Source organism: Ciconia boyciana, chromosome 8 (genome assembly GCF_034638445.1).
Source record: "Ciconia boyciana chromosome 8, ASM3463844v1, whole genome shotgun sequence".
Classification (NCBI taxonomy): Eukaryota; Metazoa; Chordata; class Aves; order Ciconiiformes; family Ciconiidae; genus Ciconia; species Ciconia boyciana.
The window spans coordinates 18,075,091-18,088,208 of record NC_132941.1 but is presented as its reverse complement, the minus strand read 5'-3'; the positions used below and the strand labels follow the sequence as shown (position 1 = coordinate 18,088,208).

The 13,118-nt window shown below is 35.0% G+C and overlaps 1 protein-coding gene across 12 annotated transcripts in view; it reads left to right on the top strand.

The window, feature by feature from the left end:
• The window catches only part of APBA2 (amyloid beta precursor protein binding family A member 2), a 110,364-nt gene that overhangs the window by 43,249 nt on the left and 53,997 nt on the right, over positions 1-13,118 (top strand). For 8 of the 12 annotated variants that reach the window (XR_012043886.1, XM_072870827.1, XM_072870826.1 and 5 more), the window contains one exon: positions 5,237-5,305. The exons of the other annotated variants lie outside the window; for them this stretch is intronic. The gene's annotated coding sequence lies outside the window, so the exon portion shown is untranslated. The remainder of the gene's footprint in view (positions 1-5,236; positions 5,306-13,118) is intronic. 12 annotated transcript variants of the gene reach the window in all.

The window sequence follows — 13,118 nt, the reverse complement described above, 5'->3', positions numbered from 1 at the left end:
GGGGAAAAAAAAAAGTGATGGAACTGCTCACCACCCGCTGACCAACACCCAGCCAGTCCCCGAGCAGCGATTGCTACCCCTCGGCCAACTCCCTCCAGTTTATATACTGAGCATGACATCATACGGTATGGAATAGCCCTTTGGCCAGTTTGGATCAACTATCTTGGCTGTGCCCCCTCCCAGCTTCTTGTGCACCCGGCAGAGCATGGGAAGCTGAAAAGTCCTTGACTGGTGTAAACATTACATTTAGTAACAACTAAAACATCCCTGTGTTATCAACACTATTCTCATACTAAATCCAAAACACAGCATTATACCAGCTACTAAGAAGAAAATTAACTCTGTCCCAGCTGAAACCAGGACAGTGATGCATCTTACCCAATTTTTTATTTGTATTACGTTGGATGATCAACTTCATGGATGAATTGTGCAAGATACCTGATTCTCACACAGTGTTCTGTGTTGTTCTTTCAATTCAGGCTTATAACACACAAATTAAAACATTGTATGTGAACAACAATCTATTCAATATACATGCACATTAATTCCTGACAGTTTTCTGAGTCTATATTGCAGGTAACCCAAGCAAGGAGGTACAAAAGTAGCTTAGCATAGCTTGCAAACCCTGTGCTGTGGGTGTGAGCTGCCATAGCAGAATGCTTATGCTTGAACTACTCTTAAAGACTTATCCTGGGTGTCTCCAGTTTATTGTATCATAGACATGCACTTATGCACAGAGACTATGACTATTAAAATGGGACGAGTAGGGTTTAGGTAATACAAATTGAGAAACAAAATTAAATTGGAAGTGTACTTTTCTCACCAGCCCTTTCAGTGATAATTCAAGGAGGGTCACAGTAGTAGTGTGTATTAATGGATATTTTATAAATCCAAGTACATGGAAATTTACTTCTGTGACTAAAATATTAAACTGGAATTTCAGTTGAATCTTAAATAAATATTTCTGATTTTATTTTTATTTCTAATTTATTTTTAGTTATGTTTTTTTTAGATGCATGTGTGAATTTCATTCAGTGGTACATCTTCTGAGAATACTTCCATGTGTTTTATTTAGCTAGTAAAATTCTAATCTTTTTCAGCAGAGTCTAGGGGAGTGTCTATGACTGAGCAGGACTGACATTCTGAGCAAGATTACCACTGAAAGTAGATAGAGAAAAAAATAGGATATTTGGATACATGTTTGGAAAATACTTGGAAAACATTAAAAGGAAAGAAGCTTGATAGGTAATTAAAAAAATTAAAATCAGCTTAAAGTAATCGAGTTTATTCTTATTTCCCTCTGCCAACTTTGTACTTTTGAACATGTAGCTGCTTGCTTTTTTTTTTCCCCCCAGTGATATTCTCTTCTTAGCAACTGTATGAAAGGCCAAGCAGAAATTGCAAATGCTTTGGAAATAATGAAATTGAACAGACCCAAAGCTGCAAAGATAAACTAAACACACTGGAGAAATAATTTTTGCTAATCCTTTTTGGTTACAATATTCTTACAGGGTGGTAGTTGTAATAGTCATAGATAAATTTATTTTTTTTAAATTGAAATCCTTCTAAATAACATGATAAGAAAAAAAATACATCTGTTTTGTGAAAGCTGAGTTGTAACGTTTCTTTCAGGCATTCCTATCTCTCATCAACAGACAGTATACCCTGAATGCATTTGCTGCTTTGCCACTTAAGATAAATGAATTAGTGAACACATTTTCTAACTGAGTCAGGAACCAATTTTATCCATTGGTACAACATTCTATAAACTCATAGGTGCATTATAGATGAATGGTTTTGATCCCTAAGCTAAGCACACAAGATAGTCAAGATGTGCAACAGCTATGATTTACTTTCAGCCAACGCATCTCATTATCTTTGTGTTACCAAATATTAAATCATCGGCTTGAGGCCTGTTTTGAATAGCATGCACAGCTTAATCATGTGAAAAGAAAAAAAGATGGTTCTTATTTTGGAGAATTATATTGAGACAGAGGCATAACTTTACAATTTTGGATAACTGTTGAAATTATAAGAAACCAAAGTACAGAAAAGGAACATGTGTGATAGAATAAGATGTGGAAATCTAAAATTAAGAACATCTAGTCCATAACACAGATTACCAGCACACTATTCTTAAGCAAGGAAGATACAGTATAGTATTCATAATCCCAACACTCAGAGTTCAGTTATTTTGCAGCAAGACCCACTTGTATGGCTCAATAATGAATTTGACAGTGACAGGAATGGAATGAAGGATGGGAGAAGTTTAAAAATATGCTAGTAAAGGAATAAAATAAATGTGACACTGCTACATGTATATTTTATCTTTACAATGTGGAAGAAACATACTCCGCTTTTCAAAGTCATTAATTCAGAGCAGAAAGTGTGAATATGAGAAAGGATTTGCACTGAGATTGTTTAGATTCATGTGTCATCTGTTGACGGAATGGAATTACAGTGCTTTTGAAAGGCTCTTGGTGCAGTATGGAAACTGGAATACTCTGGACATCCACAACGTAGGTAGATATCCACAACATAGATCTAGTACAAGGACTTGAAAGAAACCTTTTTTTTTTTTAAGACAGCAGTCTTCATACATGGAGATAATTGTTTTAAGGTGTAAGATGACTGTTAGCTTGCCATACAATGAACATACATTCTTTAGCTTTTCTCCAGAAGCTGTCTTCGAAGATTTCTAAGTACTCCTACATACTGATGATATTAATGCAGACATGAAATTGGGTATCTGTAAGCTAAGAAATGGTACTGCTATGAAACTCTTGAAAAGTTTGTTTTTAATAAAAAATTAAGCCTGCTTATTTTTCTGGTTATGTAGTCAATCACAGTTAATAAGGAAAAGACGGTTTACCTGTAATTAAGGTAGTAGATGCAGGACTTCTCCCTGAGAAGCATTTTATTTTTCCTTGGTTGAATGTTTCTTGGAGAGAAGGCACGTTAAAGAAACACTGCTTATGAAAAAGGACATGAAATCCCAAATCGGTATAATCTCTTCTATGTTGTGCTTTGCTGAGCAATAACAAGGAATTGCTGTAGCTGACATTAACTTCTGTAGGGCCTTAATACTTGGTAACCAAATTCCACAGTACTCTGCGATTGAAGTGCAACACTGCATTCAATGTGTTTCTCATAAGGTATTAATGTTGTAGAAAGCATGCTATTCTTATCAATTTAAAAAAAAAATTTGAATTTCAGAAAGATTGCTTTCAGCAGCTTGACTCTGTAAACACCTATTACATCTCTCTTTAGAGATGTCAGAATTTTGTGGAATGCTTCCTTCCTCAGAAGTGCCTCAGGTTAATAATTTTGTCTTTGATTACTAATTTTCCTCCTAATAATTTGACCTCCTGATATATGAGGTGATTTTGTGCAGTGACTTTGTCTCATATGTCCTAATGACAGCAGTGTTGGGTTTTGTATTTGGCATTTTTGAATTTTAATGAATATTTTGAGTGATAATTAACTATCCTGTGTGGACAAAATCCTCTTTAATCTAAATTGCGGATTTCTGCGGATAAGAGATCAGATTCTCTGTAGTGTTGATTAAAAGAGAATTTTGACCTAAATGTTTGGAAAACTGATGCATATGAACTTTAATTTTATATCAATCAAAACTCAAATTTATATAAGTGATTGATTTTTAAAATAGTCCTAGTAATAGTTCCTGAATTTGTGTGAATAGAAATTGATATGTGGAACTAATACATGCCTCCACATGAATCACCTTAACTTATCTGAAAGGGTAGGACTGTCTTACAGCTATTCAATGGCAGAGTTTGACTTAGGTAACGTGCTGTGCTGGCTTAGAGGAAAGGTCATCAGGCCCAGTATCCCGTCCCCCAGAGTAGCCAAAAGCAGGTGCTTAGGGAAGATAAGAACAGAGTAATACCTAATGAGACTTCCCCAGAACTGTCTCCCTGTTTTTATGAGTTTGGGACCCTTTTTTAATTGCTTTTTGCTCAGGACATCTTTTTTTGGGAGGAAAGATACAGGATTGCTGTCAAATTCTTCATTTTTAAAAGAGACTTTAAATGAATCTCACAAATAAGCAAGACTTCTTGTACAGAAGAAAAATGCAAGTTTATTCTGTTTTACCTAAGAGACATTTCAAGCTAGGTCTTGTTCACTGAGTATGCTCTGTCTCCCATAAGGTTAAGTCTGGTCTGCATTTTTAGGTGTTATATTTAGTTATGCTTTTTCCAACTTATTGCTTGTAACTTAATATAAATAAGATGTTTGCGGCTACAGTGCTAATTTGGGAACCAGGAAATATAGGACCAGTTCACATACTTTGGGTACTTTAGGCTGGGTCCTCAATGGATGGTAAGTGTGCATTTCTGAAATCAGACAGGCAGCTCCACATTATACATGCTTACATGCTGGTCTTACATGCTGATTAACTACTCCCATTCTCAGAACTAAATGATTGTGTATGTACTTTGCTGTACAAGGGCTGAAATAGCCTTTCAGGTAAGCTGTGCAATACACAGAGATATGAGGCTTAGTTCTGCCAGATATACTGAGGTCCAGTATGCATGCTGCTTCTTAGACCTTCTTGATAGCAATGAGTGTGGTATTTAATAAGTTGGCCTTAGAGGTGGCCCTGCTGGACCTGCAGTGACTTAGTGGAAATCAATTCAAGTACAGATTCCAAAGTATAATTTGTTTTCCCTTTATGCAGCACATCCTAGTACCCATAGCCATAGGGAATGGAGAGCTGACAACTGAAGGTAACAGTAATTCATTTGTCAATATCCATTTAAGTTGCAGACTTCTTACTTCAGAGTACACATCCTTCATGTGCTCCCATAGCATCTAGCACACAGTATGTATGTCAGATCACTGCGTGTTTCTAATTCTAATACCAAATAATAGTTTAAAGCATTGTGTTCATTGCTTTGTTTTCAATAACTATTTATGCGTAAACCTACTGAGCTATAACAGAGCACATCTAAATAATTTTCCATTCAAAGTACTTACTTAGGAGGAAAGGTCTTATTTTTGTAAGATGTATATATACAAATTTTCTGCTGACATCTGATGGAAAAAGCTGATGGGTGTAAAGGTTTCAAGCCATCTTGAGTATCTGCTAAAGTGATTGACAGAGTATTTATCTTCTAACCAGTTGTTATAAATTGGAGAGGATTTTACTGATGTGCAATTTATGCCTTAGACACAGAGGGAAAAATCTTTCTAATCTTGCTTTTCAAATCAGGTGATCATCCACTATGGAGCAGTGTGCCTGAAACACAACCAGCTGCAAGCTACGGATATTTATTCAAAGGTTGGAAATGCAAAATCCCATTACATAATTCACTGCTAACAAAACCTCTGATTATCTTCATTATCTACTATTCTTACTAAATCTTTATTTTGTAAAATGTCTCATAATTTAACCTTGCAATTTGCTGATTCTGCCTAACAAAGGCAGACTATTTTATCTTGAAAGGAATTAACACAATAGTCTTTACCCTTATTTTATTATTTCAAAAGATTTTTTTATTTATTTACTAAATCTGCCAGCAGCGCAAGTATTTGTATGAGTTTGAACAAGACAATGTTCTGCTAACAGGAAAAAAATGCAACCTAATCCTCTTATGCTAATTGAATGGGGAGAGTGTTAATGGCTTTCAGCAAGATTTTAGAGGTTTCATCACTGGGAAGAACTTAATGCAATTTCCAAAATACTCTTCTGTAGTTTCACTGCACATAATACTCAGCGATATCTATTCTTGACTGTATTTCCACCAGGAAAGTGGTCTGAATACAGTAAACTACAAGGAATTCCTGTATCTCTTCCTTTTTTTTTGGTGAGACTTAAACACCCAAATGTGGTGAATAAACGGCCATGTAATAAATAATTTTATACCTTTTGGACCGTGGTTAACAATTCATTTTTGACCAATTAGAGCTACCCGTTTCCAGCTAGCCAGTTGGAAGAATTGCTAATATCAAAAGTCTATAGACTACTAGCAATGCTTAATTGTTATGTCTTAGTAGATACTGCTTATGGGGAATGTGTCAATTATTAATGCCTGCAAATCTAATTTCTTTTGAGGTTTGACTCATTAAAATGATGCTGTCAATCCTTTCCTGTAACCTTTTAAAGAAAATTTCATTTTTTCCTATGATAACGTTAAGTGAGCGCCCATGAAACCTTTCACAGGACTTCAAAGTCAATAGCGATAAAAAGTCTTTTTGAAGAGTTAGTATACACTGAGAATCAAGAAACTGTAAAATTTGAGTGTAAATGGTTGGGTGTGAACTGCTAACCTGATAGTTAAACCCTGAGTTACTAGAAAGTTAAGCATCTCCATTTTCTTTTACAAATGAGTCCTTTCCAATGACCTACCTCCACAGCTATTGTAAATTGATAGTCTTAATATTCTAACCACCTTCCCCTCCAGCCATATAACCATTCATTGAATGGATGCTCTTGGAGTAAGGTCGAGAATGTTTGGCTTATTGTTCTTAAATGGCACAGTTTGAAATGTTTTGCTGAATCTTTGGGTTTCATTTGAAGTGACCTATTCTGTCCTCCTATTCCCTTCTACATTATTATTCAAATAGTATACTTTTATTTACCTCTGCCTGTAACCTGATATTGGTATTCATGGAAAGAAAGCTGTCTTTTTTTGCACGAGGCTGGGGAAGCACATACATGAAATCATGTTGCAATGATTAATTAATTGCCTGTGGTAAGTATTTCCAATTTTATTGTGTTAAAAATTTGAACAGATTCATCACACCAAAAATATTCAAAGAATCTTTGCTTGGTAAACTATAAACTAAAGGATAAAATGCTAATCAAGTAAGTTCTGAAAGATGAATTGCTTGTACACCATGTATTTTTAAATAAGTATCAAGTTTAAGAATTTCTTTTCCTTTGGAATGGCAAAAGGACACATATTTTTAAAATAATGCCCCCTTCTTGTTCCTGTGCTATTATGCTTTTCTTTAATATGACATCACTTTTTTGCATTAAAGGATACACTAAAACATGGACTTTTCTAAGGACATTTATTTCAAAGAAGTTGATGGCAATAAAAGCAAAAAAGTGAAATGCATTTTAAAGGCATAATTCTATAATATTAAAATAACAATAGAATAGCCTCCCTGTAAATGAAATTGAGCCAGGATGAGAGTTAACAGTAGTTGTTCAGTGAAACCACAACATTTTCTCAAAGAATAAATGGAGTGGAATACAGTTGTATTGGTAAGAGTGCTATATTTTATTAATGTGTAGTTCACAAGCACGAAGTCTGGTGTGCTTTCTTGTGTGCATAGAAATGTATATGCAACAGCTAACAGCTCTTAAAAGCCATATGTCTATTGAAGATACAAAGTGTTGCCACAATGCTTTTATGATCTTTCCATCTACCCTGAAGAGCTAATTTTTAAATAGCCATTGTTTTCCAAAAGCTGTAAAAAACCCCTGATTTCAGATACACAAATCTCAGGAATCTATGTGGATGCTGTATTTCAGGTGGAACTGGATGCAACCAAATGGAACATTTTTATTATGTATATTTAATGATGAGGTAGAATTAACTAACACTACCTTACATTTATCTGATATTGTTAACAGATAAATGTATTCCGTTATATAAATACTCAGAGTACTTAAATAACTTTTAAATGGCAAGATCACAATTTTTGAAGAAAAGAATATGGGCACAAAGAACGACAGGAATTGCCTCGCTATTTTGCTGAAATCTTATTAGAAATGTAATTTGGTGTGGGGGCCAGTATTCTCACTGACTGGTTGGGACATTACTGTCTTGGCATTCCTCAAAACCAGAAAAATAGAAATTTATCTGATGAACTAATTCATCTTTCTAAATGATTTTAAGACTAGAATAGGCCCATAACTTTTCTAGACAGATTCCTAGTCTTTTTTTCCTAGTGGGAGCAGGGACTGAAGGAGATGAAGTTATAAATTTACTACTTATACCTATGTAGATATTAGTACCTATACCTATGTATATAAGAGATACACAAGTATACAAGCAAGTATAACATGCACGACCTCTTAGGGAAGCCTTATTTCCATTGGAAGAAAATGGGAGGGTTAAACTGGGTGTCTGACACCCAGTTTCCAAAATTAAGTTTCTAAGTTGTGATGAGCTAAAATTATTCTTGCATGTGTGTAATCCTATTTAGCTAACACCCATGGAGTTATTTTATATCTATGTGATAGCAACAGAGCTTGCTCACATAAAGCTTGCTCTAACAGCTTTAATTTAACCAATTTTCTTCCCTTTCTTACTGCATGTCAGGTTCAATAAATCCTGTTTTCATTGTAGCTGACAGTAATCTCAGGTCTAGGTTAGTATGATCAGAAGCCTGGAACTCAGTGCAAGGAGTATCTCAGATTACCAGGCTTCAGAGAGCAGTCAGTCTGTGTAGCTGCACCACAATAAGAGGGAGTTTTCTACAAAAAAGAAATGGTCAAATATACAGCTTAGATTTGTATTCTTGAGGAAGAGAATCTCATGAAACCAACAGATTTTATGTTTCTTCTTACTGTGAAGGCCCTCTTTTTGCAGTATCATTTTTTTCTCTAACAACACGGAAATTTGTAATTTACACAAATGTCAAAAGTGCTAATCCCTCACCTTTGAGGAATTCCCCAAATCCTGTCTCACCTTTCACCTACACCCCCAGGTCACTAGTCACTGTATAGGTTTGATGGCTTAAAAGGCTCTTCTAGGAATTTGCCATGGTGTTTTAACGTGTTTTCCATGTTCTAGCCAAAATAAATTTTATCTCACCATTGTACAACATTTCTGACTGCACAGTACACCTTCCAGTCATTGTTCAGTCCGTTTCAAAACACTGAATTGTTGTAAACACAGAAGGATTCCATATATTAACAGACACTTCAGGTGGAATAATTTGGTTTTATTGAAGAAGTAGTTAAATCTACAGTAGGGGCCAAATGAATAAGTTTTCCTTTAGTAGTTTTCCAGTGAACGATCTTTTCAAAAGTGTACCAGTATGTAGAGGTAAGAAGAAGGAAATTTAGTTCTACTGGCTGTTTTCATTAAACATTTTAAGTTGACAAAAAATACTGTGTTAGACTTAACAGTTTGAAGAAATTGCAATGTTTTTGCATGTCAGTTGTGCAAGGCCAGATTCTGTTAGTATGGATTTGTACAATTGGCCCTTCTGACCTCAGTAGTTTTCCCACAGAGAAATATAGCTGCCTCCAAGTTCAATGTCTGTCTTGTCTTGTTTGAATTTCAGCCACATGACTTTCCATAGTTACATTAGCACTGGCTCATGTGATGCTTATAGCTATCTGTTATAATTTAGTGCTAAGTCAGTATGGAAACTGACCTTGTTATTGAGATGAAATATTACCTAGGAAATTGCAGGATGAACATAAAAAGCATACAAATTATCAGGAGATAGAAAGATTGCCAGACTTCTGAGTAGCCTCCATACTCAGCAGAAAGGTACCCTGCAAAGCATTTTACAACTTTGTATAACCCATTCTAGGACAGCCTAAAAATTCTACCAGAGCTCTGGATGGATTGCAAGTTGTCTCACAGTGGCCAGAATGTGTTTTAATTGATTTTGCATATATTCTTTATGCACGATAATGTTAATATATACTTTACTTTTCCTTTATTCCTCTATTTCCTTCCCTTATTCCTATACATCCTATACTTCTCCGTTATTCCCAGTGAATTAGGAAATACTTGTGATAATCATGACAAGATACTAAAATTTATATTTATTATGAAATAAAATTTAAAGTTGAAGTGTCTGCATAGCTATCAATGGAGCATTTGTGCGCAGGTAAAACACAAGGGATAATTTTTCCATTATTTAAAACTGATCTCTTGGAGCAGGACAGCCACAAGAACAGGCCATAAAATCTCCTTGCCTTAGTTTTAGAGGCTTATTCTGTTGAATAAAAATATTCTGTTTCTGTCCCTCCCCCAGTTTGAGATATCTGTAATGAGGTTATACTTTTGGTGGGTTTTTTTGTATAGCAGGCATAACACTGCAAAACTGATACTAGTCCTAAAATCTTTACTCAAGCAACTATGTGGATGTGGCACTACAGGTTTAGTATCCTTCTTTGAGCTGTGGAGTTAAACCCTAAAGAATTATTAAGCCACATCAACAGTAAATTATAATTAAAGATGTGATTACACATATTTTTATTACTTCATCAGGAAATAGCTAATCTTTTTAATTATAAAAGCTACATTCAGTTGGGATATACGTTCAAGAATACCATTTCTGCAATGCCATAGGATTTTACACTGTCTTTAGCATGTCTCTGTCTCTGTTCTACTTTTAAGTTCTGTTGGTGGGTTCTAATTATAGAGCACTTTTAGAATGCCATTTACAAGGCAATTACTGCATTTTAAAGGCTTATTAGATTAAACCAAGCAGAGCAAATATTCTATACCACAAAAAGAAACGCAAGAACACAGTTCAGAATGTACAGTCTTTTAAAAATATGAAAAATAACTAAGTAATCTCAGAAACCTCTTGATATCATCTGGTGAATAGCATGAAAGGAAGGTTGTCTGGCCTATAGAAAAGTAATTGTAAAGATTTCACTTTCATGTGAGGTAATGAAACATTTCAAATACACTGAGGGATCATGTTGATGTGGTATAACAGGAGCAAAAGACATTCCGTTGCAAATTATCTATTGTTTCCCTTTGGTTTCAGGGTGAGGAGGAGGTGTACATTAGGTATGACTGGTCAATATATGCTATTCATTTCTTCAATATATGCATATGCATTTAATATTCTACTTAGAATGCAACCTTGCTTGCTGACAAATTTTTGTTATAGGAAGGTAGTAACTCAGGACAGTCTGCTTCATTTTAAAAACATTGCCTGTGGATACAGGGATGTGTATTTTGGAAATCCTAGGCTGTTGAGGTATCTAGTATACTGCAGCTGTTGTAGCTTTAAGGAGAATTTCTGCAAGACTGCAACTGAAATAATCCTAACATACAGAAACATGCATCATCTCAGAACTTTAATTTCTCACTCTACTGTCAGTTGTTAAACTAATAAAATAAGCATAATGGTAATAATGGATATATAATTTTCTTTCCTGTTTGCCTGTTCAGTGATTTTTTTTTTCCAAATTAATATCTTTTGTGACTACCTCAGATTCACAGTAGAGACAGTTGAGTGACCAGTGAATGATAAGAGAATTTTTTTTTTTTGGCCTTAACTACGCAGGAAGACCCTAGCAGCTACCCTTGAGATAACTAGTGAGTCATGTATTTTAATGCCATCTATTTTTAGATGCTGCTCATTTTCACTTCCCCCACACATTTCCCTCATTTCTTTAAGAATCATTCTTTCTCTGTGCATCCCATGCAAATCTCTTGCTGTTTTCTAATTCTGTTTTGATTATGTTAAGCATATTAAAATAATATTTAGATGATAAATTGAAGCTCCAAAACACTAAATAGCACCGAATTTATAGTTGCCTTTAGCTGTTTTTCCTCCTGGACTATTCCAGCTGTGCTTTGAACAAAGCAGAAGGCAGGTGGTATAAAATAATATGTAATCATAAAATTATAAAACTTATGTACACTGTGTGAGGGTGAGGAGTTAAGGTTAAAAGGAAGATCATGAATCTGGAACTTAACATGTTGCTGCTACAATTAACAAATTTAAATAACTTTTTTTGATATTTTTAATTTGTAACTTCCTACTTTATTTTCGCCCTTACTGAAAACAAGGGATTGTGTACACCTAGACATATGGTCAGTGTTGTACGAACGCCAGCTGCTCTCAGCACTGCCACTCAGCCTCTGCAGATGAGCTACCAAACTCACAGCGGTTATTGTAAGGCAACACAGACCATCTCTTCTCTTCAGAAGATGTGTTTGGTGGTTTTCTGGCTTGTTTATTCAGAGGGTGTAAAGTACTTTCTTCCCTTTGGGCATGAGGGAGCCTCAGCCTTACATCTGCCCAGCAGGGAGATGGGAAACTAGGTCTTGACAGAAGAGGCTAAGGAAAAAATATTGAAAGATAGCTAACTGGAGTGTTGATTTTATAAATTTTTTTTTGACAGACTGTCAACATTTTCTAAAGGCACTCATGGAAAAGAGAAAGAGTAAGATTAAAATAGGGCAATTTTGAATGGAATTTCACAGGACAAAAGAAAATGCATTTCTAAAGCCCAAGAGGTTTCTGCTTGCTGCGAACAACAGTGCTTTAAAATGTATTTTCTTATTTGAAGTTTGCTGGATTTTATTTTAAATGAAGGAAAAAGATGAAAAATCTAAATCGCAAGTTGCTGTTAATTCTATCCACATTTTATGTTTGCAACTCTTATTTTTAGACCACTGTCTAGAAGAGGTCAAGTATATGAGAGTAGAAATATCTTAAAATAAATAGCAAAAGAGCTCATTTAAGACTTGTTTGGCTTGTGTTAGCCGTCCCATTCCTGTTGTGGGTTGGGATGAAAATTCTCTTGGAAGGAAGAGGAAATAGGATTGTTCAGGGCATTTAGCAAGAGCCAACAGAACTGGAAATTCGTATCTAGTTAAGCTTTAAACTTCCTGGAAATGTCCTAAATTGTCAACAGCACTGACAAAACACTGCAGGTTTATTCATATATACTCCCTATTTATTGAAGTTTATTTTCTAAATGGCTTCTGACTATTTTCAGTTCAGTTTTCTGAAAAAACTCATCTTAGTAATTTAAAAAATTCTTAATCAAATGTATTGTTTATGCATGACAACTCATAGAAATAAATATACTCCCCATAAAGTCAATGTCCTCTCTAATTCTCTTTGAGTTTGCCTGATTTTTATTTTTTTTTTAAATAGTGTCAATAGCACTGTGGAACAGTGACATACATCTGCAAGGTTGCATTAGTGTGGCTTACCTAAATACTTGTTGTATTCATAAAGAGTTTTAATAAAATATGTAGAAAGCTTTCTGAGAGAGGATAGCTAGCATAAACCATAAAAGGCAGAAGTGGCATTCACAAGACCAACTTAACTGCTGGCTTAGGCTGTCAGTCCTCAGATGGGAATTCTGTACACAAACAAATGCTAGACCTCAGTCCAGTTTTCAATCTCAAGTTTCACAGTAG